The 23,243-nt window shown below is 41.7% G+C and overlaps 1 protein-coding gene across 3 annotated transcripts in view; it reads right to left on the bottom strand.

The window, feature by feature from the left end:
• Nucleotides 1-23,243, bottom strand: part of DLGAP4 (DLG associated protein 4) — a 334,263-nt gene that overhangs the window by 241,131 nt on the left and 69,889 nt on the right. For 2 of the 3 annotated variants that reach the window (XM_083618458.1, XM_083618469.1), the window contains exon 2: nt 19,724-19,905. The gene's annotated coding sequence lies outside the window, so the exon portion shown is untranslated. The remainder of the gene's footprint in view (nt 1-19,723; nt 19,906-23,243) is intronic. The other variant, XM_083618468.1, reaches the window with a different exon arrangement.

A 23,243-nucleotide genomic window follows, 5' to 3' on the forward strand; every position in this document is an offset into this window, starting at 1 on the left:
GCTCTGCTATTGTCAAGTGTAGATTGCTGCAATGTATTAATTATACATAGGGCTACATTCAGGACTGTTTGGAAACTTCAGCTTGTTCAAAACGCAATCACTTGCTGTTAGCTGTATCTTGTAAACAGGACCATGTTAATCCAGTGCCTAAAGTTCTACGGAGGCAGGCAGAAACATCAACATTTAACAAGAAGTTTGTTTTTACTTGGCTGGCTGTGTACATGTACAGTAATTTTAAGAGGGCTGCTTTTGCTCTGTTGAAAAATGGTGGGCATCAACATTGCTGAGCATTGTGAATAATGATGAGCCATGTAAAAAAAAATCTGCTTCTAGATTAAGGTCTTGTGACTGCTAGTCACGCTAACAAGCCCAGTACTGACAAGTTATATGGGGCCTGATTGCTCCTGTGTTGGATGCTGTGAGTTCCAAGACATTATAGGATTGGTGTTGGTGCAACATCCCAAATCAGCAAGTGTAGCACTAAAACTAGCTCAAGTTGACACCACTTTTTGGTACGGGTACCTTCCCATCACTTCTTGTTTAGTAGTAGTAGTAGTAGTAGTAGTAGTAGTAGTAATAATAATAATAATAATAATAATAATAATAATAATAATTTATACCCTGCCCTCCCAAGCCAAGACCGGGCTCAGGGCAGCTAACACCAGGTATAAAAACAATTGACTGAAATACAACTTAAAAACAAGATTAAAATACAACATTAAAATGCAGCCTCATTTCAGTAGGAACTCAAATCAGAAACTAGTGTGATGGTTGCTGGAGGAAGGACCTTTTGAAAGAACCATAGAGCTGCCATTTGCATACAAGCTACTTAAATCCTAATGACTGAAATAGATTTCAATGGGATTTCAGTGTCTTAGCTATGTGCAGGATCTGCGTGGGCACAGAGACACACAAACCAGTGGAATTTACAGTAAGTGATGCCTATCCCAGCTTTTCAGCAGTTTTGGAATGGCTGATTCATTGAATGTGACATCCTTAGCACAGTTAATGACATACGTTTGCTTGCATGTCTTTGTTCACTTCTGCACACAGGATTTTACACGCGCGCGCACACACACACAGACACACGGTAAATATAATGGGCTGTATCCAAAGAGTAACACTAAGTGACTTATTCCATCATCCCAAGGATTTCTGCTTGCTTAATGGAACTTTCTACTTCTACTTCCATGCTCCCCTAATCTGCTCTGAGTTCCCCCAACCCTTCAGAGCAGATTTGGGGGGAGAGGGAAGGAAAGGAGAGGGGCACAGTTCTGTTGTGGAAGTATAAATCCTTAGGCTAATGGATTGAGTGCATTAGATACTGCCCAATGCTCTAGATTTCATGGATGTGCATGTACACACACTCACACCAAAAAAAGGGAGACACACAACCCCATAAGAAGAAGACAATAGGGACATGTGAACAGTGATATGTCACTGGTAAAATGCTGGATATCTTGGGGAGCAATATACATTTTACACCTCTCTGAAAATGTTTTTTGTTGATTATTGCTCTTTTAGCTTATTAGCTGTGAATTAAAAAATAGCTGATCATAAAGAAGGCTGATCGCTGAAGAATTGATGCTTTTGAATTATGGTGCTGGAGGAGACTCTTGAGAGTCCCATGGACTGCAAGAAGATCAAATGTATCCATTCTTTTTTTTTTTTAAGAAATACTTATTAAGGTTTTACAAAACAAGTATACAAAAACACATAATAATAAAAATTAAAATTAAAAAATAATAATTAAAACATACAGAAAAAACAAGAAAAATTAAAAACAATTATTTTTCATAACTTAAAACTCATTTGCTTGTTTCATTGACTTCCTCACACCTCCCCTTCTTGTATTCCCATTTAACTAATCAAATCAGCAAATCCTTACACTCATTCATTTATCTTATATATATAATTTAACATTTTATAACTCAGTATTTTCATCCATTATCAATTCAATTTTTCCATATTCTTAAGCATTACAGCTGGAAACCACTTAATTTCTATCCAACATCATTCTAACATTCATTAATTTTGCAAATGTATCCATTCTTAAGGAAATCAGCCCTGAGTGCTCACTGGAAGGACAGATTGTGAAGCTGAGGCTCCAATACTTTGGCCACCTCATGAGAAGAGAAGACTCCTTGGAAAAGACCTGATGTTGGGAAAGATGGAGGGCACAAGGAGAAGGGGACGACAGAGGATGAGATGGTTGGATAGTGTTCTCGAAGCTACCAGCATGAGTTTGACCAAACTGTGGGAGGCAGTGGAAGACAGAAGTGCCTGGCGTGCTCTGGTCCAGGGGGTCATGAAGAGTCGGACACGACTAAATGACTAAACAACAACAAAAAATAGCCAGACTATGAGCCACCTAACCATGCTTTCCTATCATGTAGGAAATATCTCATAGTAACCTACACAGACTCCCAAAAGTTAAATTGCAATCTTCCCAAAACAACTTCCCTTAAAACTGGAAACAGAGTTTCTTTTTCCATCATTTCTTTTGCAATGAACACATAATTAACCTGTGGAAATGGTGGCCTCGAGATATCATTGAGACCAAGGGCTTAATAGGATTTCATAGACAGCAGCAGTGGCAGGAGATGTGACAAGTTATCCCTAGTGGAAAGTCTAATTGAGAAATGATACAGCTTTGATCTCAGTTGGTGCTCCTCAGTGCTGCTGTATAATATTAATAATAACTGTGACTCCAGTGCTGTCAAGAGTGTTACGCCTGATTTACATTCAAGTTAGAAAGGAATTAGGCCAGAATCTTTATCCTTTCAAAAGGACAATCCCAAATAAACAGAAACGTAACACTGCAGGTCCTTACCCCACTCAGTCTCATTGGTTTCACTGCTATCTACCACCCAGCTCACATATAGATTCTTTAGGTTTCAGTTCCTGGGATGTCTCTTTCTCATTTCTGCATAAAGCAGCAGTTACTGTGAATCAATACTACTAACCCCTAGGCTACTGGAGTTTTATGTGTCTTTCAGGAACAAGGAACATGGGACACTGGGCCAGGTCTAAACATCTTCCCCAACTCATGAATTCACTACTCCAGGACAGAAATGGTAGGTTAGTGAAATCCGGCAAGTTTCATTGTAATTACAACGGCATTGTTCTCATATAGCATGGCCACAAGCCATACTTTACACTAAACTATTTGAAGGCTTGTCTAGTCCAAGTCCAGTTTAAGAAGGAAGAGCAGGGGGTCTTGAAGCTGCCTGCCCACAGTAGTACCTGGAGAGCAGACTGAATGTGTTTGGGAAAAGATCATTTCGTCACTGTATTCCTCACCATGGTGAGATGTGCTGTATTTCTATTGACATTACAGAATTACTTATAAATTCAAATCTATACACATAAATTAGCATATGCTAATTGTATTCAAATCAATGTCTTTTTGGCGATACATCTTTTTCTCTCTCTTCGGTGACTTGTAGACACCCTATTATCATAGTAGGCCTCTACACAAGGTTAGTAAGGCCTTCAGAAATGATGGTGCTTTGGGGCCTCCTGAAGCTGGCACCCAAAATTACTAAATGGATCACAGCATGGATTCCAGAAGTTTGGCAGAAGCCGATCTGCCAAATTTCACTTACAGCAGGACCTTCTATACTTATCCTTAGTTACACCTTCAGGAACAGTATAGCAATGCAAGTTTAGGCTTTAGGGCCTTAGGCCTTGTCCACAACAGAACAAAATGTGGGTTCACACATGCTTGTCTCCTCATTAAGCTTGGGGCATCCACATGACATCCTCCCCAACCCAGTGTTGTCTCAGACTTTAAATGCAGGGTTTTTCCAATGTATGGAAAGTATGAAACAGAAAGGATAAAAAACACATTTAAGAGGTGGGGTCCAGGATGACACTGTGGTGATAAGGACATCATGTGGCCCAGACTTATGTTAATGGGGAGGCAGGCAATTGCGGTCCACATTTTACTCTGGTGTGGACACATCCTAAATTCAAGTACATGCTGCATACAGAGTAGCCTTGAGCAAGTTGCTATGTGTCTCAGCTTTAATCCCCAATCACTAGAAAGGAGGAAGCATTAATAACTTGCCTCGCAGGGTTGCTATGAGAATGAATGTAATTAAAAGTTCAAAGAACTTAGCGTACTTTATCTGTGCTACAGACATGATCAATAACATTGTTTCCTAAATAAGTAAAGGAGTTATGTGCTCAGTCCTAACAAAATTGCTGAGAGGATTGAAATAAAACAGAGGGGGTTTTTCGCCCAAGAGTTCAGACTTAGCATACAGTTGTGTAAACTTTTATTGCACTGCAGGTTTCCCCATTCCTATGAGGCGACATTCTTTTCTTCCACCTGCCATCACACAGTGAATGCAATATATTGAAAAAGACGTCCCCAAGTTAGCTTAAGTGCAAATAAGGCTTGACAACCCCAGGTCATAGGTTGGAATTGGGGAAAATACACATGTTAAATATTTTAGATGCTCCCCTAAAAATATAAAGCGTACACCGGAAACCAAAATGTGAATGGAACAAACATAAGTTTTCAAATATCCATAACAGAAGTACAGTCATCAAAGAATCACAATTGGCTGAAGTTACCTATTTAAGCGTACCCCTGTCATATCCAGGTTTGCCCTTGAATAGCGTGTGAAATGGCTCTAGTGGATACAGGTGAATTGAATTTCAAGGTGTGTGGGGGGGACACTGGAATGTAATTAGAAGATCAGGCCTCTGAAACTGTGGTCAAGCATTCAATTCAGGCTGAAAGGTTAAGTACAGAGCTTGAAGTAGGCTAGCCCACAGTTTAGAGATAAGGGTAGCCAAGATAGTGTCCTCGAGTTGTTTCAAACTACAGATCCCATCTGCCACAGCAAGCATGGCCAATGGTAGAAGTTGGCTATGCCTGATTCAGAGGCTGTTATTAATGCATATGGAGATTTTTAGATACAAACAAATATAAATAATACTGAAGACATAAAAATATATAAATAATATTGCTGCATTCCTTTGCTTTCTGTGTTGTTCTCCCTGTGTTGTACACCCCCTGTATTTTTTTAATAAAAACCTGATTTGTAGGTTTTTGGTTTTTGGTTTTTTTGTTTTGCAGTAAAAGTCAATTGTATAACCAGCTCAATGTGGACTGGCAAACAGCTATTCAGACTTTAAGGGCTACTGTTACCATTAAATGTTTCCTGTTTGCAGGTTCTGCCCATTTTATTGCTTTCTGTTATGTACTGGCTGGGGAATTAGTGATAAATTCCCCTTTAATTATTTAGCTTCTGTTTGCTACAAGGAAACTAGTTTCCTGGCATTGCCTTCCTTCCTTCTTTTATAGCAAAACAGTGCTATTGCACTGCATAAGAAAAGGGAAAATGCAAGTAAATCAGTAATTAAAGCCTCTTGTGGAGAACAGAAGCTGAATAAATAAGGCGCAATTCACCACTCATCAGCCATATTGAACAGGAAGCAATAAAATGAAGGGAGCTGCAAACAGTAAACTTTTAATTAATATTGTGGGGACCTCTGTTGAACAGAACTTGCTTGTAAGTAGGCATTATGTACAGCATGAAGAGCCAACTGGTAATCCAAGGCTCAAATCCAGATCCTACCCACAAACCCCAAACTGTTTTGCATATTAAGAAGGCAGTTCATGTGCAGGATTAAGCAACTATGGTCCAGACTCCACTACTATTGCTACCACAATTACGGAGATACCTGCTTAAGAGGATCAGTTAGTTTTAAATACGACCTCCTTTCACCTTTTGTCAATAGAGAGCAATGGCAGCTCACAGAAATCATCTTATACTGGATGGACTCATTTTTCACCAGTACACCTGGAATGGAAGACTCTTCTGGTGAAGTAGTTTTGCTGGTGGAAGAAGGGCCAAAACAGGATGAATGGCTATTGGCCAGTCTTAAGAAAAGCTGTATTTTTAGGCATTCAGTTCACACTCGGCATACTCATATGTTATTGCCATACAATGGGAACTGCTGGGTGCTCAGCACTGCCAAATGTAGAGCTCCCATTTTGGGTGCTAAGCCTTTGGGTTGTTGTTTTTTTAAAAAAACAAACAAACCCAAGTTTGCTATCATTTTAAAATCTAGCCATATAAACTCAAAGACAAAAACCTTAACAAAACAAAACAAAACAAAACAAAACAAAACAAAACAAAACAAAACAAAACAAACAACAAAACACCCTGCCTTAGAGAAATGAAAAGAACCCCATTAGTGTTTTTGGTAGAATTCTCAGTTGTATCTTTTCAAGTTATTTTGGGACTTGAATCAGCATGATTCAGTCCATTTACTTACAAAAGCCTTATAAATCGTTGGCGATTCATTCCTCCAAGGCATCTTTCTGACTCTACTGGAAAGACATGTCATCGTTTGTGTCTCCTGTTTCTTTTAACTCCTATCCCATTCAAGACAAGTCTCACTTTTATTTATCTCCAAACTAATATGGCTGAACTCATGCAATTATCAGTGACTGTCCCTGAACGCAGCATGCTACAGAGGCAGGGTCTGCAACAAAAGTGATGAGATGGGCAGAGATTTCTTTTGCTTCATACTTGCCAGCCACCCTTATCCATTCAATTAATTCAAGTCATGCCCCCCTCCCCAAAATCAATTGACACTGAGAGACAGAAGCACCATTATGAAACCACAGAAACAATTTCCCCAGCGGGATCTCCTTTTTGTGACAATTCCTTGGGCAGACATTCAATTCACACACACACACACACACACACACATGCACAAGAGATCTATTGCAAGGATGGATTAACCACTTTGCTCAGTATGCTACAGAGTAGGGTCCCTAACCGAAAAAGTGAGAGTGAAATGTGAAAGGAGCACCTGCTTTGTTCAATATGCTGAATGTTCCATTATTTAGTATATGGGACAAAGTAAGAATAAGTTTGTGTCAGGAGAGTCAACTGCGTGCTCTTGGAGTGTTTCAAGGAGCTCTGGGTATAGGCCAGAGATAATGTGACCATCCAAATATTGTTGGACTGCAACTCTCATCAGCCCTGCCTGTTAAGCAGAGTGATTTAATTTACTAAAATTGGAAATGCTTAAATGTATTACTGTGTGTTTAATTCTGGAATGTTCCCCAGTAACTCTTGTGTGATTGGTTAACTCTGGTCACATGGGAGGTATCTTATTACATTCTCAATTTTGCTTTGTGTGTGAGTGACTTGATTGTAATGGCTGCATCTCCATGAACACTGAAGAAGAGACGGTGTTAGATAATGCTCTCTCTAAGCACAATAGAAGAGTGCTGATGTTTCTGTGTGAATGTATGTGACAGAAAGTAGTACAGAAGCTGATGTTCTCCCAAAGAAGCAATAAGGAGAAGTCTGCTGGAAGGAGAAAGTGGAAGCCCCTCAGAAGGAACTGCATGGTCTAGCTGGGAAATGTACAGAAGGCAGAGTGCAAGCACTGGAAAGAGAGAAAGACACAGTTCGTTTGAATGTTTAAGGAAGAAGCAGAAATCTTCAACTAAGAAAAACTAAGCCTATGCTTGGATAAGCACCTGAATGCAAATACTTTGCATATATTCTTCTTTGGCTATATGTTCTGCAAGTAAAAGCTTTTGAATATTTTAACAAGTTTTAATTTCATGAAAAGAGTCAGTACTGCACATGATTTGGTTTCCTAACGGCAATTTAGCTACTCTGCCAACACTGCCCAGCCTTGGATCCCCTTTCAACCCTAAGCATTGGCCATGCTGGCTGGAGAGTTCACCAACTCAGGGACGATGGATGCTGCAGTCCAACAACAGCTGGAGGACCACACATTTCCAATTCCTGGCATAAGCCTACTCAGTGAGACATTTCAATAGCAGACTTCAACCCTCCCATTACTGAATGGAATTCTCACCACCATTTAACTGCCTTGACATGTACTTAGCTGCCTGCACTTTTCCAGAATGATGATTTAGTTTGAGATGAAGGACGCTCAGTGTCAGACCTCTCCATCCATAGGGGCTGAATTGAGCTGCTTCAGGTGACAGGGCATGCTAGCTGGCATCCTCCGCCCCCATCTTGCAGCAAAGAAACAGACTAAAAAGACATGGAAGCTATTGGTGCAGAGGTAAATGGCAGAATTTCTGATTCTGTAGCAGGAGTGCCACAGGGAGAAAGAGGGAGGGGAAGAAATACAACGTGGCAGGGAAAGGCACCCTCAAGTCTCTGATAAATGTAAACGCCTCCCGGGGATTCGGTAGATAATTCACTCCCAAACTGATCTAAATGCTTGCCCAGGGCTCCCAATCCTTTCCATTTATTCTTGCTGAATAATCAACTTTAAAAGCTGCTGCAAGCATTTGCTTTGATTTCTGTCACAGATCAAGGGATGATATTTGTGAGCTCTGGAAAAGGGAGGAGGGATAGAAGAGATGTATACCAGGCATTGCTGGGAAATGTGAGCTGCAGCAAAGGAGCCAAAATGGTGCAGCGCTGGTGTTAGATGGGGCCTTCACCTGGATCCTATGAGAGGTTGCTTGGAAATTAACAAATGACCATTGTGGACAGGAGTGCCAACTTGGCCCCGTGACCATGGGTGCCCGTGGGTGCCATGCAGCATGCATGGCCCTAGCACTGAAATTTTGTGGGTGCCTGGCCCCTTCATGGGGAATTTTGTGGGTGCTTGGGCCCCCAGGGCCCCAAGGAGTTGGCATCTATGATTGTGGAGAAGGGCTGTAGAATAAAATGCCTGTTTCTAAAACTTCCTCAGCCCCAGAGCCCCATCTTCCCTGACCACTGGCCATGGTGGGTGGGGACAGTACACAAACAACATCTGCAGGTGCAAGGCTGGGGAAGGCTGCTTTAAAAAATAAACATAGTGTATTGGAAACAATGTCCTAGCTCAGTTGGTTAGAACATGGAGTTGATAACACCAAGGCTGCGGGTTCAATCCCCGTATGGGACAGTTGCATATTTCCGCATTGCAGGGAGTTGGAATATAGATGTGGCGTTTGCCCATTACTTGTGATTATGTTTGTACACGGGGGATGGAAATGGTTAATGTAGGTTGACCAATGAGAAAGCTCAGAGGCGGAGCCTACTTGGTTTTGAAGAAGAAGAAGAAGAAGAAGAAGAAGAAGAAGAAGAAGAGGAAGAAGAGTTTGTATTTGATATCCCGCTTTACCACTACCCTAAGGAGTCTCAAAGCAGCTAACATTCTCCTTTCCCTTCCTCCCCCACAACAAACACTCTGTGAAGTGAGTGAGGCTGAGAGACTTCAAATAAGTGTGACTAGCCCAAGGTCACCCAGCAGCTGCATGTGGAGGAGCAGGGAAGCGAACCTGGTTCACCAGATTACGAGTCTACCGCTCTGAACCACTACACCACACTGGCTCAGCCCAGGGGTTTACCATTGGGAGTTAGAGGAGTGAAGGTCAGACAAAGGCAGAAAAAGTCGAACATAGTGGTTGTGACAGTTAGAGAGAGACACAGGGATAGAACTGAGAGAGAAGAGTGTGACAGTGTGAGATAGTACCACATCTAGTTAAGGGCGCGCATTTGAGAAACCATTCTGAACATATTTAAAACTTGTTTGTTCTTCAATAAACTTTAATCTTTGTTGTTGACTTTACAACCTGACTGAGACTCAGTATTTCACCAGAAGAAGCCTGGTTGGTGGCAGCAGAAGAATAAAGCAGTGGTGTACAGGTCAATAGTCCGTGAAATGGCCGGGGGCTCTGTATGAACGCCACAATATTACTCTCAGTGTCTTTTCCAACTCTACAATTCCATAATTCCCCATTATATAGCAACCTATCCAACACATTTCAAACATTCTCCATGCTCATACAGGCAAGAAGTCCTCCCCTCCCCCGGCGGTTCTTTCTACGAAGAGTGGATGGGAATATCTCCCCACTCACACGTTTCCGTTCCACCTTCCTGGATTGTTGCAAGATGCCAAAGGACTATCTGGATGTATGCTGGACACACCATGTCCCATGTATCAACACCTTGTGCCCAAGGTGAGCCCAAGTTAGGAATTTTAGTTCCTCTCTGTTTCTAATTTTTTCCTATTTCCTCAAGTTCAGTTCTCCACTTAAAAAGAAGAAGAAGTCCACATGAAAATTCATTAGCATCTTAGTGGAAATTTGTCTTCGCATACATGCTTGTATGCAACTTTGCCCAATATTCACCAATCCACAGAGAAGTATTATCACTTGATTCTCCTGACTGCAGCTGGGGTTGGGAACAGGGGAGAGATAAATGCAGAATGATGAATCCAGAGAAATTCCAATCCAGGCCTGAATTTGCCTAATTCCTGACTTTTCCCCTGCCCATTTCCCTCCTCCTCTTCCTCCTCTCTGGCTCTCCCACTCTCAGTTGCCAGTTGAGTCACACAATGGAACATAAGGTGACAAGGCAGCATGAGGACTGCTCTCCCTGCTTTTTGTGGGCTACCTGCTGTCGTTCAGGCATGTGGCACAGCTGCCCTTCCTCGAACAGGATGAAGGTGGGACAGAATGGGATTTGCCAGCTCCATCCACGAGAAACAGCAGGATTCTGCAAGCCTTGTGCCAGAGCACTTGGCACCTGCCTTGAGGATTCCACGTGGCTTTCTGTTCTCAAGTCAGCAGCGCACACACTTGGCTCAAACCAGTGACACGGTTTACCTTCCAATTTTCAAGGAGCTTCTGTCTGCCAAACAAATGAACCCTAACAATACCCTGCAACCTTTTTTCCGTGTGGCACCAGAGCAGCCAAGCGGACAAACAATAACAGAAGCTACAACTCAGGAGGAGCAGGTTGGCAGATCTTAACAGGTTGGGATCATTAGTTTTGATATTATTTTTTAATGCGAAAGCATGGAGAAATAAAGCAAACCAACGGCTCCAGGATCTGCGTTAATGAATAAATGAAATGCATCTCGGGAGGATAATTAAGTGCTTAGAACAAAAAAATGTGCCACCTAAATAATAATAGAGAAACCGTAAGAGAGAGGGAGAGGGAGAGAGAGAGGGAGAGAGAAAGAGAGAACACAGAAAAACGCATCAAGCAATTGTAATTAAGAGGAAAATATACACGTGTAATTATTTTAAAAGGCATCTGAGGTCCCTAGGAAGGAGAAACGGTTTGAGGAATGAGGTTCCTTCTTCCTGGGGAACACCCCAGTACTAATCAAGGAACCATTACAATGATAATTGCAATCAAGAGCTACAGCAACACCTATCAAAACCCTAGCCTTGAAAATGAGGAGCAATTTCATTCAGAGCATGAAACAAGATGGCATGTGGCACCTCTAGCGTATTTAGCAATTTCCAATCAGCCCTTTTGATTTTCTTTTAAGCAAAACACACATCCCAACAAGTGAAGAAAGAGAGAGGCGGTGTTATGTGTGACTATTAAAAGCAAAAAGGAAGAACAATACTTTCTAAATTTTATCTGTACAGAAACGTAATTCATTTACATGCAGAGTTATTTTAAATGGGTCTTACATAAGTTGCAAGCACTTGCTACTTTCGAAATGCTATATTTATAGTGGTACACAGAGCTATATTCAGTTTGGTCTCTTTGCATCAGCTTCAAAATACACACAAACAGGCATGCGTATTAGTTGCAGGTGCTTAACATTGTTAACAAGGTCTATTAAAAATCCCAACTGTTATTTAGGGTGCCTGATAATTATATTCTTCATGCACCAGAGAATTTTTCCCCCAAAAAATCAAACCCTCGGAGAATCTCCTTTCATCCAGGCAGACTATGATTGGAGTGGATGAGGAGAAAAATCTCTCTTGGGTCTGGGCTGAGGATTAACAGTTATTTAATATTAGGAAGGGTAAAAATGCAAAGGAAGCACTGGAGTCAGGGAACGAAGAGAGACAGAGAATGTGACTTCTGGCTCAAGTGTTCCAAGCATGCAAACAGACAGATAAATCAATGTTGAAAGGCTAGTGTTTGCAAATATGCAGATCATATGGTAACGTGTCAGGGAAATGCGGCTCGTTGTAGCTTGCTGTTGAGTGTACTCATTATAAACTTAGGTTTTCCCACTTTGCAATGTGAGAAATGGCCTTGAGAGGGTTCAAGGTGTAAAATGTGCCTGAATACATAAGCAGAACTCTGTTGCGTTTGGGAAATAAACACTCAGGAGTCAGGCACATCTGCAGAAGGTATGCTCAGCACAAAAGCTAGCATCTAGCAGTTTGAGGAGTGGCTGGTCCCAGTAACAGGCATGGTATCTGGTCTTGCCCTCTCTCTTTCTCTCATACATAGAAAACCATTTTTGTGTGTGGCAGCAGTGGTTTCAAATCAATTCTATACCAACTTCCAGCTATGGCAGCCATTCATTTAGGACAGGGGTCCCCAAACTAAGGCCCGCGGGCCAGATAAGGCCCGAGGGACTTGTTTACCCAGCCCGCTGTGACCCCCGCTGCCCACTGCCATTGCCCGCTCTTACCGGCACTGTGCTGTGCAGCTGCCCACTTCCGGGTCAGAGGAGTACCAGAAATAGCTTGTGCACATGCACTAGCGTTATTTGCGCATGCGCAAGCGTCATTTCCGGTGCACATCCAGGTCGGAGGAGGCCTGTGCACATGCGCACAAGCTATTTCCGGTGCTCCTCCGACCCAGAAGTGCGCCGGAAAGAGCGTGTCTGCACGCGTATGGGCACGCGCTCCCCCGCCCTCCGGCCTGCACTGGAGACACTGGCCTGAGGCACAGTAACTTTGCTGACCCCTGATTTAGAATGTCTCACTCATGCAAACAATGCATGCAGAACTCAAGACACATTGGCTTCTTGTATCCTGCTGTAGAGCAGCTTCTTGGTGAATCAGCCCAGCAGTATGCGGAACATCCCAAACTCACTGATTTCTGCAGGCCCCAGTGACATTCACACAACGGCCTCTTCCCACACATGTAGTTTGTGGCCCAGAACTTGAGTCAAGAAATATTGACTCAAAAACCCTAGCTGCCACAAGTAGAGAGGATCATGAGAATGGGCCTTACTTGGTTCATTTTATGAACAGTGCTATTTAATTAAAGAGGTACTGACTTGCAATTTCCCCGTTGATTAGGGACAATAATCTTAGGACTCTTGGCTGCCGGCAACAGGATGAAGCATACCACTTATAAGAAGGGACATGTGTCAATTCCCAACTTGTTGATTGTCAGAAACACCAATTGCAAATTTGCTCTGGTGCATGATATAGTGTCAGTTGGGGTGATGCGTGTTGAGCAAGTTATCTGTTTCTGTACTGCAAGTTTATATTACATCTCATATGTCATACCTGGGACAGGATTGTAGCAGCCCCTCACAGTATCTTTGGGTTAGAAGTTGGACTAATGCAGGCATAGGCAAACTTGGCCCTTCAGATATTTTTGGGACTATAATTCCCATCATCCCTGACCACTGGTCCTGTTAGCTAAGGATCATGGGAGTTGTAGTCCCCAAACAACTGGAGGGCAGAATTTGCCTATGCCTGGACTAATGCTTCATAGGCAGTGCCCACTTTTCCAGTAGGTCCTTCTGAAGGGGGAAGAGCATGACAGAAGATTATGCAAATACTAACGTCTATAAATCCACCATCTGCATAATTCAAGACAGAAGAAAACGAAGTTGTCTTTCATTCAAGACAGAGTTAACTTATATTATTCAACACCACAAGATGTGGCAATGGCCATTACCTTAGATAGCTCTCCTGACATTTTGTACCCTTGATCAATACAATGAAAACCTCTCAGACAACCTCTCAGACAGAATGCAACAAATCCCTATATTTCTTGCACTTAAGAGACAGAGACTGCAGCTATGAGCTGTGACAGACCCACATTTATTCTATGAATCAGGCACAGAGGAGGATGTGTGATACAACACCTACATATTTTGTTCCCATCTATAATGGCATGCAGAAGAAGCAAAGGAGCCGAATGCAACATGCTGGATAGAATAATCCAGGCGACAAATCAGACACTTGATTCTCCATATTTTGTTTCCATGACATACTCTTATTTCACTCTCTTTTGTTCCTAGTCCCGCCCTTGACTGTGATGAATGTCCATCTTCTAAACAACTCATCATAAAAATGAAAAACTATCTTCTATGCCGAGTGTACATGCCCAGATATCATTCATTTCATGTTGTGTTTCCTCCACAGCTGTAAAACTCATAGTATTTTTAATACTGCAATACAGCTCACATGAATCACAAGGTGATCCGAGAATCCCCTTGTTTTGCTGATTCACAAGGTTTTCTTTGCCTTTGTTATTCAGTGGTACCTCGGGTTAAGTGCTTAATTCGTTCCGGAGGTCCGTTCTTAACCTGAAACTGTTCTTAACCTGAAGCACCACTTTAGTTAATGGGGCCTCCCGCTGCCACCGCACCGCCGGAGCACAATTTCTGTTCTCATCCTGAAGCAAAGTTCTTAACCCGAGGTACTATTTCTAGGTTAGTGGAGTCTGTAACCTTAAGCATATGTAACCTGAGGTACCACTGTAGTTAAAATAACAATAAATGGTTCTGAAAAATAGATGGTGAATGAAAGGAACATAACTGTTATTTTCCATTAATTTAAATAGTTTTAAAGAAATTAATTTTGTTATTCCTTACTCAAGGAAGAAATTCCTACTCTGTATTAACAGCCCCCCTCTACTCAACGTGAATTGAATATATTTCAAAAGGGTAGCTGTGTTAATATCTCTTGGAGCAAACCCAATGGAGTACTCCAGCACTTTAAAAACTGGACAAATTTATTTATCAGAAGCCAAAGAATTACTTTACATGTGCCCAAGGAGCTGACAAGCTGGCGGGATTTTTGAATTGTATGTGGAGGAAGTGGGGTAATGTTTAAGTGTGCCTGAAAAACTTAGAGGGGTTCTTTATAGCTTTGTCAGGCTTGCAGCTGCAATTTTTTATTTTTTCAGACTGTTCTAGTCTCAGGGGATATGTGTGTACGTGAGAGAGGGAGAGAGGAAGCAGAAATGTTCGCCACCACTTTTTTGTGATGGCTGCCATTCCATTTCCATCTAGGAAATTTAAAAGTGCAGCCACCAGCTCAAAAAGGTTTTAAAGAACTCTAGTAAATTTCCCCTGCGATGATATTCCCCCAGTACCCCAAAAGATGAAAAAAGAGAGACATTTTTACTCCTTAGAATACAGTTTAAGATGAAGCCCTGCAGCATAAGGCCAAAGGTCTATCTAGTCCAGCAGCCTCTTTTCACAGTGGCCATCCAGAAGCCTATGGGAATCTCACAAACAGGACCTAAGTGCAACAGCAGCCTCTTCTCCTGGGGTTTCCAGCAACATATTCTGAAGCTTGCTGCTGCCAACAGTGAAGATAGGTGTGCATCAGACTTAGTAGCCTTCTTTGCTAATGAACTCTACATGCACACAACATTTGTGCTGACCTTTCACCCCATGATGTTCTTGCCCAGTGATATCACAAATGTAGTGGGAGAGGGGGCAGTCTAGCCAAAGCAGCTTAGCCTACTCTTCAAGTGGAAAAGTATCCCAGAGTAGCTTACAAATGGCCAATGGAAACAATATCAGAGTGCCGGGGCGGGGGGGTTGCTGTTCAAGAAGCACGTACCTCAGCACTTTCTGGGGAATGCAAGACATATTGGACATTTGCTTGGATTGCAGCTCTAGCTTTTGTGTGCTAGCATGAACATATGTATATGTGTTTCTGTGTGTGCGTGCACACACATCTACTTTATGCAACTATCTGTTAGATCGCATTCTAGTTCAAGAAACTATATCTGAAAACATTTTGTTTGTCTTTAAGGTGCCGTAGGACTCAATTCTAGTACTGCATGCAGGGATTTTTATAATATATATTTTTATTAGCAACAGCATAAATCAATACAAACAACAGATACAGTGGTACCTCGGGTTAAGTACTTAATTCGTTCCAGAGGTCCGTTCTTAACCTGAAACTGTTCTTAACCTGAAGCACCACTTTAGCTAATGGGGCCTTCTGCTGCCACCGCGCCACCGGAGCACAATTTCTGTTCTCATCCTGAAGCACTATTTCTGGGTTAGCGGAGTCTGTAACCTGAAGCGTATGTAACCTGAAGCGTATGTAACCTGAGGTACCACTGTAATGGGTATTCATCATCAGGTAAAAAGCAAAATTCAGGCATGACATGTATAAGACAGAAAATAATACAGCATATTAAGTTAAATAACCAAGCCCAAAAGATGTATGCATTACAGGGGATTTAGGTTCCCCCAGGGTGAGGGCTAATAAAGGAAATAAATATAAACCAATCAGCATCAAAAGTTTTTTTTTTATCACCACTTTCTTTTTTGTGGCAAGGCAAGGCAAGGTTAAAGAGAACATGAGCAACGATAAAGGGTTTGAAATGAATAATGTACCGTGCAAGGTTGAAAGCATGGCAAGACTAGACAAATGGGCAAAGGCATGCCAGCAAATGTTAAATCTCCTGGAGGTGGACGGGAAAAGGAAAAGGAACTTTTGTCAGTGCCATTCAAAGATGCTTAAGAAGCTGAGTAATCAGTTTTTGGAGAACAGATTTAGGATTGGAGGGAAGTCCTCCAAGCTGCAAGAAAGTTTAGACAATGAAACAAAAGCACCAAACATGGATGGAGTCTCCCCCCGCCCCTTCTGAAGGTGTTTAAAAGAGGAAACTAAAGGTCCGTATAGTTAAAGCTGTGGTTTCCCCAGTAGTGAGAGCGGGACCATAAAAAAAGACTGATCGCCAAAGAATTGATGCTTTTGAATTCTGGTGCTGGAGGAGACTCTTGAGAGTCCCATGGACTGCAAGAAGAACAAACCTATCCATTCTGAAGGAAATCAGCCCTGAGTGCTCACTGGAAGGACAGATCCTGAAGCTGAGGCTTCAATATTTTGTCCACCTCATGAGAAGAGAAGACTCCCTGGAAAAGACCCTGATGCTGGGAAAGATGGAGGGCACAAGGAGAAGGGGACGACAGAGGACGAGATGGTTGGATAGTGTTCTCGAAGCTACCAGCATGAGTTTGACTAAACTGTGGGAGGCAGCGGAAGACAGAAGTGCCTGGCGTGCTCTGGTCCATGGGGTCACAAAGAGTCGGACACGACTAAACGACTAAACAACAACATATGAGCACGGAAAAGGGATTTTACATGAAGGAGAGCCTATGAGATGACTCTCAAGGGTGGGACTTAAACATTCTTACATTTAGCCCTACAAAAAAATGAAACAGGAGCTGCAGAAAAAAAGAGGGCTTATACAATGGATTGTGCCCCCTATTCCTATCATCACTCTGGTTAAGTAAATCTCTCTCATACTTTTAACTCTGGAAGTTGATGGAGGCTGATCCATTAGGGAGAATGGGGCACCGCTCCATCAAGCTCAGTCTACCCTAAGCTGGGTCCCATTTATCTACCTCCATCCTTATCAACAATTTAGAGGGAGGGCACTGGCTCTCAGCTTCCTCCTCATTAGTGACAGATTCAAAGCAGAACTCAGTAGAGAGGAAGCTGGCTCCACCTACTGTTGGCCTCCCACCCTACTGATCCAATGAGCACCACCTGCCACTGCTAGAGAGGAATTTTACAAAGAAAGCAAGGAAGGAAACCTGCTTCTGAATACTAGTAACATGTTTCCTGAAAACACATGTTTCTTAAAAAAAATTTTTTTTTGTATCTACAGCATCAGATTTCCAGGCAATGAAAGTGATAAAAACAAAGAAAAGCTGCTGCACCCCGAAGTGATAGCATGGGGGGGAAATATTACTGGATGTTACAGCTTTCGAAAAAGACTCTGTGCTGCAAGGGATATCAATTTAAAAGAGTCTCACCAAAAAGCAATTGAGCATATCACTATAACAGGCAGTCAAGGAGGAATTCTGATACAGCCATTTCCCCTCTTTCTAGAAGCTTGCTTCTTTAATACTCTTTTCTTCTCCTTTCATCAGCCTTTAAGGAGTGTGGCTGAACCATGCTCACCAACATTCCAGCTCCTTATCTTATGGGTCTATTGATCCATAAAATGACAAGAGACCTCTGTATGGCTCTCAGAATCTTCGAGACATTATATTTTGTTATTGAGATTTCATGTGTGCTTCTTGAAACTTTGCTCTATACAGAATTGCTCTATTGATCTGAGGGTAATGAGACAAGAACTTTCAAAATGGGCAGCTTTTCTGTAACATTGAGAATACTTAGTGCCCTGCACTCATTACAGGTGCATAGAGGCTTCCATCATGCCATCTGTCAACAAATCAAAGCAAGGTTCCCACTTCGGATTTGAAACGCTTCTGGGCTGTCACTGTTTTCAGGTGGGACTCAATTACTTACCAGCAAATTATTATTATTATTATTATTATTATTATTATTATTATTATTATTATTTAGATTTAGATTTATATATCACCCTTTGTCATAAGATCTTAGGGCAGTTTACAGAATAAAATACAGAATAAAAACAAGTAAAGAAGTAAAACAAAACAGCAAAACACTTCAGCTTGGGCAAGCAGAGTTGATTTACTTGTGCTACTATCTCCCACTCCCTTCCCTCCAAAAGTGTGGGACAGCACTTTCTAGATGCAATGTCAGCTAACCTCCCTGCAAATAGGCCAGGATGAGTGCACAATAAACAGAATTGTCTAACTTCCCTTCAAACTTCGAACAGCCAGGATGCGATCAACAAAACAGGAAGCAACCTCCATCCTCAGGGCTATCTGCCAAGTTTATATTTCAATGTAGACATGACCTAGGAGTACCCAGCTATTAGCAGTATTGCAAATCCAGTGATCCCAACCATTATTTTGTGCCATGTGAATGCAGTTTTTCCAGTTCCACTAGAAGGGACCTGAAGCTCACACTAACACCAGACTTACTAGCCCTGCCCATGTGGGCCAAACAAAAGATATTGAATGCATTGGGAGGCAGGAATGAATATACAGCAGTAGGCACCACCACTGACCTCCCTGTGTTTATGGGCTCTTCTATACAGCATCAACATGTGTGTGGTCTGGAGGCACATGAGGCCACTGCCTTCCCATAGCTAAGCAGATCTAGGTCTGGTCAGTACCTGAGCACCAAAGAAGCACATTGTATGTCCAACAGCAAATGGCATGGTGGGGTTCTGCCACTCACACCACCTCTGTGTGCATGTGTGTGTGTGTGTGTGTGTGTGTGTGCATGGTCTCTCACTCACTCACTCACTCACTCACTCACTCACTCACCCACACCCACATCCACCCACCCACCCACTCATACACCTGCCACGTACTTCCATATGGCATACGCAGCCTAAGCCTTCCCTCATTATGGTCAGAGGTTTCCTCTGCAATGGGTTATTACCATCTGGATTCACCAGAATGCAATATTAAACAGAAACAAAAGACAGAAGGTTTTGCCACTTCTTCATAGAAAACCTTGCTTCACATTGCTCTAAGTGGAAACAAGTCAACCATGGAATACAGAACAGACAAATGCCCTCATTTGTGTAATTATAATAGCTCATTGAATCAGAGATCATCATAGCGACCATCCTAACTTCTCAAATCAAACCACAAAAATTCAATTCCAGATAACTATTTTTCCTTCTGTTATTCCTGTTTCTAGGGTGTATTAAGGAGAAAGAACATTTTCCGCCTTTGTGTACACTCATCTAATATATATATTTTTAGACTAATAAAAATGTTACTTAAGAGTTACTTAAATACGTAATTATCCAATTTATCCAGATCATAATGATGGTACCAGTACAAAAGTTGAACAATGTTATATACCCCTATGAAAAAACACACACCGTTGCATGGTACTCACCATAAGAATGGTCATCCAGGGATTCAGATTTTCTTCAGGAACAATCCTGCTTGTAACAGGAACCCCGTCAGTTCTGCACACACAACTGCTTGCTGTGTGGAGACTTGGTTGGATAAAAGGAGGAAACGGTTGTGGTTTGTTGGTGATGGCCACAGAAGAGCCAGCTGAATAGACTCTTCGGTCTGGAGAAGAAATGAAAATCACAGGTTAGAAAACTTCATCTTTTTTTTTTTTTTAGATAATATTTATTCAGAATTTTGAAGATTACAAAGAGAAAAAAGAAAAAAAGTAAAAAAGACAGAAAAAGTACAATCATTTTAAAAAAAGAGAAAAAAAAACAAAAAAACAAAAAAAAACCAGATTAAACCTTTACATAACTTTCTTCCTTTACTTATTTCCTTGACCTCCTCACACCTCCCATTTTTGTATCCTAATTCAAATTGTTATTTCAGCAAATCCTTCCAACCTTGTTTTTATCTTAATAATTTGATTTAATATATTGTAGTTTTACGTTCACTCTTTCGTCAATTCCTGTGTATATAGCTGTTTAAAATACTTCTGGAAACACTTCCTAATCTCCACAGGGTTCTGTATGTTCTTTCCCTCCACTACCAAATTAGTAATAGTGTTAAATTTTTGTCTTTTTCTCATTTGCCAAGCCAGCAGTTTCCCACACTTATTAGCTGATTCAAATGTCTTTTGTTTCATCTGTTTAATCTTCCATTCTATTTCCTGATTCATCAATTTCATAAATTGTACTTGATATAACTTTATCTCTCTCAGGATCTCCTGTGATTTCGGTTTTGCCCTCAGTCTCTTTTCTCCTTCCTTTATTTTCTCCAAATTTTTTTCCTTTTTTTCATTTTGGGCTCTCTTCTTAATTGCATTTTGTTGTATCAAAAACCCTCTCATAACTGCTTTACTTGCATCCCAGATCACTCTTTTTTCGGTAGTGGTATTCATATTTATCTCAAAATAGTCTCTCAGGTTTTTTTTTACGAACTTCATCTTCGTAGCACAGAGCTGGTCTGCCAACAGGCCTAGCACCCCATAAAGCAAATCCTTGCCACCTTCCATTTTGTGTACATGACTGAAGGTGGGTAAAAAGGGATACTAAGCAGGCCACCAGTGTTGAAAGATGGCAGCAGTAATCTCAGGATACAATAATGGGTTAGGGTGTGTGGCTCATCCCACACCACAAACCCAGAGAGCTCACAATGTGGATGAAGGGCAGTTTTTCTATTTAAAGGCCAGTTTACCCAGTAACAAGATTAGAAAGGGCACACTGTACCTAAAGAAAATGGAAATGAAAGCAAACTGCTGAACTTAATCTGCCTTGAGATAAAATGCCACAAACAGGGAAGAAATAAGACTGTGCTGCTGAGCAGTTCACAATTCTTCTAGCTACATGTTTGATAACTTTCAAGGCCAATATGCACCACCACCTTTCAGCCTATATTCCATCTGTGGTGACTTTCTGTCAGACTGGGCAGATAGCAAAGCAATTGTCTGAGTGCTCCACTGGGAACCCAGGTGTTGATTAAGTGCTTCATCACCCATGATTATGGGTTTGTACTGATGTGTTAAATTGGCACATGGATCCTTTGTGGCATGTTCAGGAAATGGCTATGCCAAAAATGGAAAACAGGTCTCAAAAAGTTGTCAAGAGAATCAGCTCTGAAAGTTGCTGGAGATAAGAAACTAACTGCAAATTACATGCAGACCTATGTGCAGTTTTTGGAGAAAGATTAGGAGCAAAGAAGTGGTTGTAGAGATGCTTAACCCTTTTCCACATCTACCAGTCCATTACAAATCGTGTCCCAACATCACCCCCCCCCCGAATTCCAAACACACATTTCGCTCTCCAAACCTAGTGTTATGAGTTTGGGGGTGGTAAGCTGTGTGCCTGAGCCCACTTCAAATTCCTTGATCCAGCACAGATTCAATTCCTGGAAGTAAGGGCTATTAAGGTAACAAAGGAAGTGGCTCTGTGCCAGACTGAAAATGGGTGGGCTACCCTCCCTTGCTGGTAGGGAGAAAGACAGAGGTCAGAGTTGAGTTATGTGAGCTAGAATGTAGAAGCAAGGCTCCCAATCAGGTTGGGAGACAGAGCCGTGCCTGAAATACAAGGCTGTGGATATGGGAGAAGGAAGACCCTCTAGGGGTATTAATGCTTCTCCATCGTAAGCTTGGATTATATATATGTGCAAATAAACCATATATTATACAAACTCCACAGTCCCCGCTGCTTCTCATTCCAGAGGAAACACAAACCCTGGGTAAGCGCCTAGAAGCCCTGGAATCTCACACCGCTCAGAGTTTGGGGTAGCATGCAACAATATGTTTGGCGCTCCATAGGGTAAAAGCAGATAGGGGAAGCAATTTAGAGCAGATCTCTGATATGGAAGAAGAATTAGGCACTACCCCCTTGCCCCTTTCTCCGCTCAAAATCTGCCTTTTCTCATTTTTCTTACGTTTTTGCAGTACTCATCTCCGTGCAATGTATAGTTCTGCTCTAAATGTGAAGATACACAATACATTTTTTAAAAGAGGGATGTAGCAAGATAGATGCATCAGTGCCCATAGAGTAAATACATCTATTTTGTTTCACTCTAATCTCTGGTCAAGGATGATTTTGAAGCACTGGCAAAGTACCTGGAACCTGTGAGCAAAAGATAATAGTGGGATGAATGTGCACACCATGAGCAATGATGCCATCAACTCTGCAGAAAAACTATCAAGTCTGCAGTCAAATCAATTGAAATAGTTGTGGGCTATTTACAAGCACAGGTTTTTTTCTGTTCTATTGAAGAATTCTTGATGGGTTTACCCCCCCCCCCCCATATCCTTCAGTGTTGTGGACCAACTTCTATGGAATGCCCTCTTAACTGAGATTGGACAGCTCTCCTTCCTGTTGAACTCTAGGAGCTTAACAAAGACTTTTCATCCTCAGCAGGTGTTTTAATGGAGCTATCCTGTTTTTGTGATTAATTGTATTTGGTTTTAGCCATTGTATGTTGGGGGGATAAAGTTTTATTGACTTTAGCCATTGTGTGCTTTTAAAAAAAGAATTATGTACATGGCTTAGAAATTCCTGGCCATTTAGTAGTATATAAATAGTTCAAATAAATAAAATAATCAAGGCAAGGGAGGCATAGGAAGCTGGCTTAAACCAACTGACTACACTGACTGATAGTAGCTCTCCAGGATTTTGGACAAGGGTGTCTGCAAGATCTTTGGCAGACCTTTGAACCCAGCACTCTTTTGCAAACCATGAATGTGATCTGCCATGGAGTTACAGTTCTTCCCTTCACAACTCCCTTCCCCATGTTTTCTGTCTTACTTCACGCCCACCCCATACACTTAGAGCAACCTGGGTATTGTAGCACCGTGTGGGGTGTTCTAGCAACTCTCACCACCCTTAAACAACAGTTCCCTTAATTCATTGGGGGTACACCATGACTGGTATATGTAATGAATTCTGCTCATATTGATCCAGAGCAGATTCCAACATATAGTT

The sequence above is a fragment of the Podarcis filfolensis genome (assembly GCF_964270895.1).
Source record: "Podarcis filfolensis genome assembly, chromosome: 6".
Classification (NCBI taxonomy): Eukaryota; Metazoa; Chordata; class Lepidosauria; order Squamata; family Lacertidae; genus Podarcis; species Podarcis filfolensis.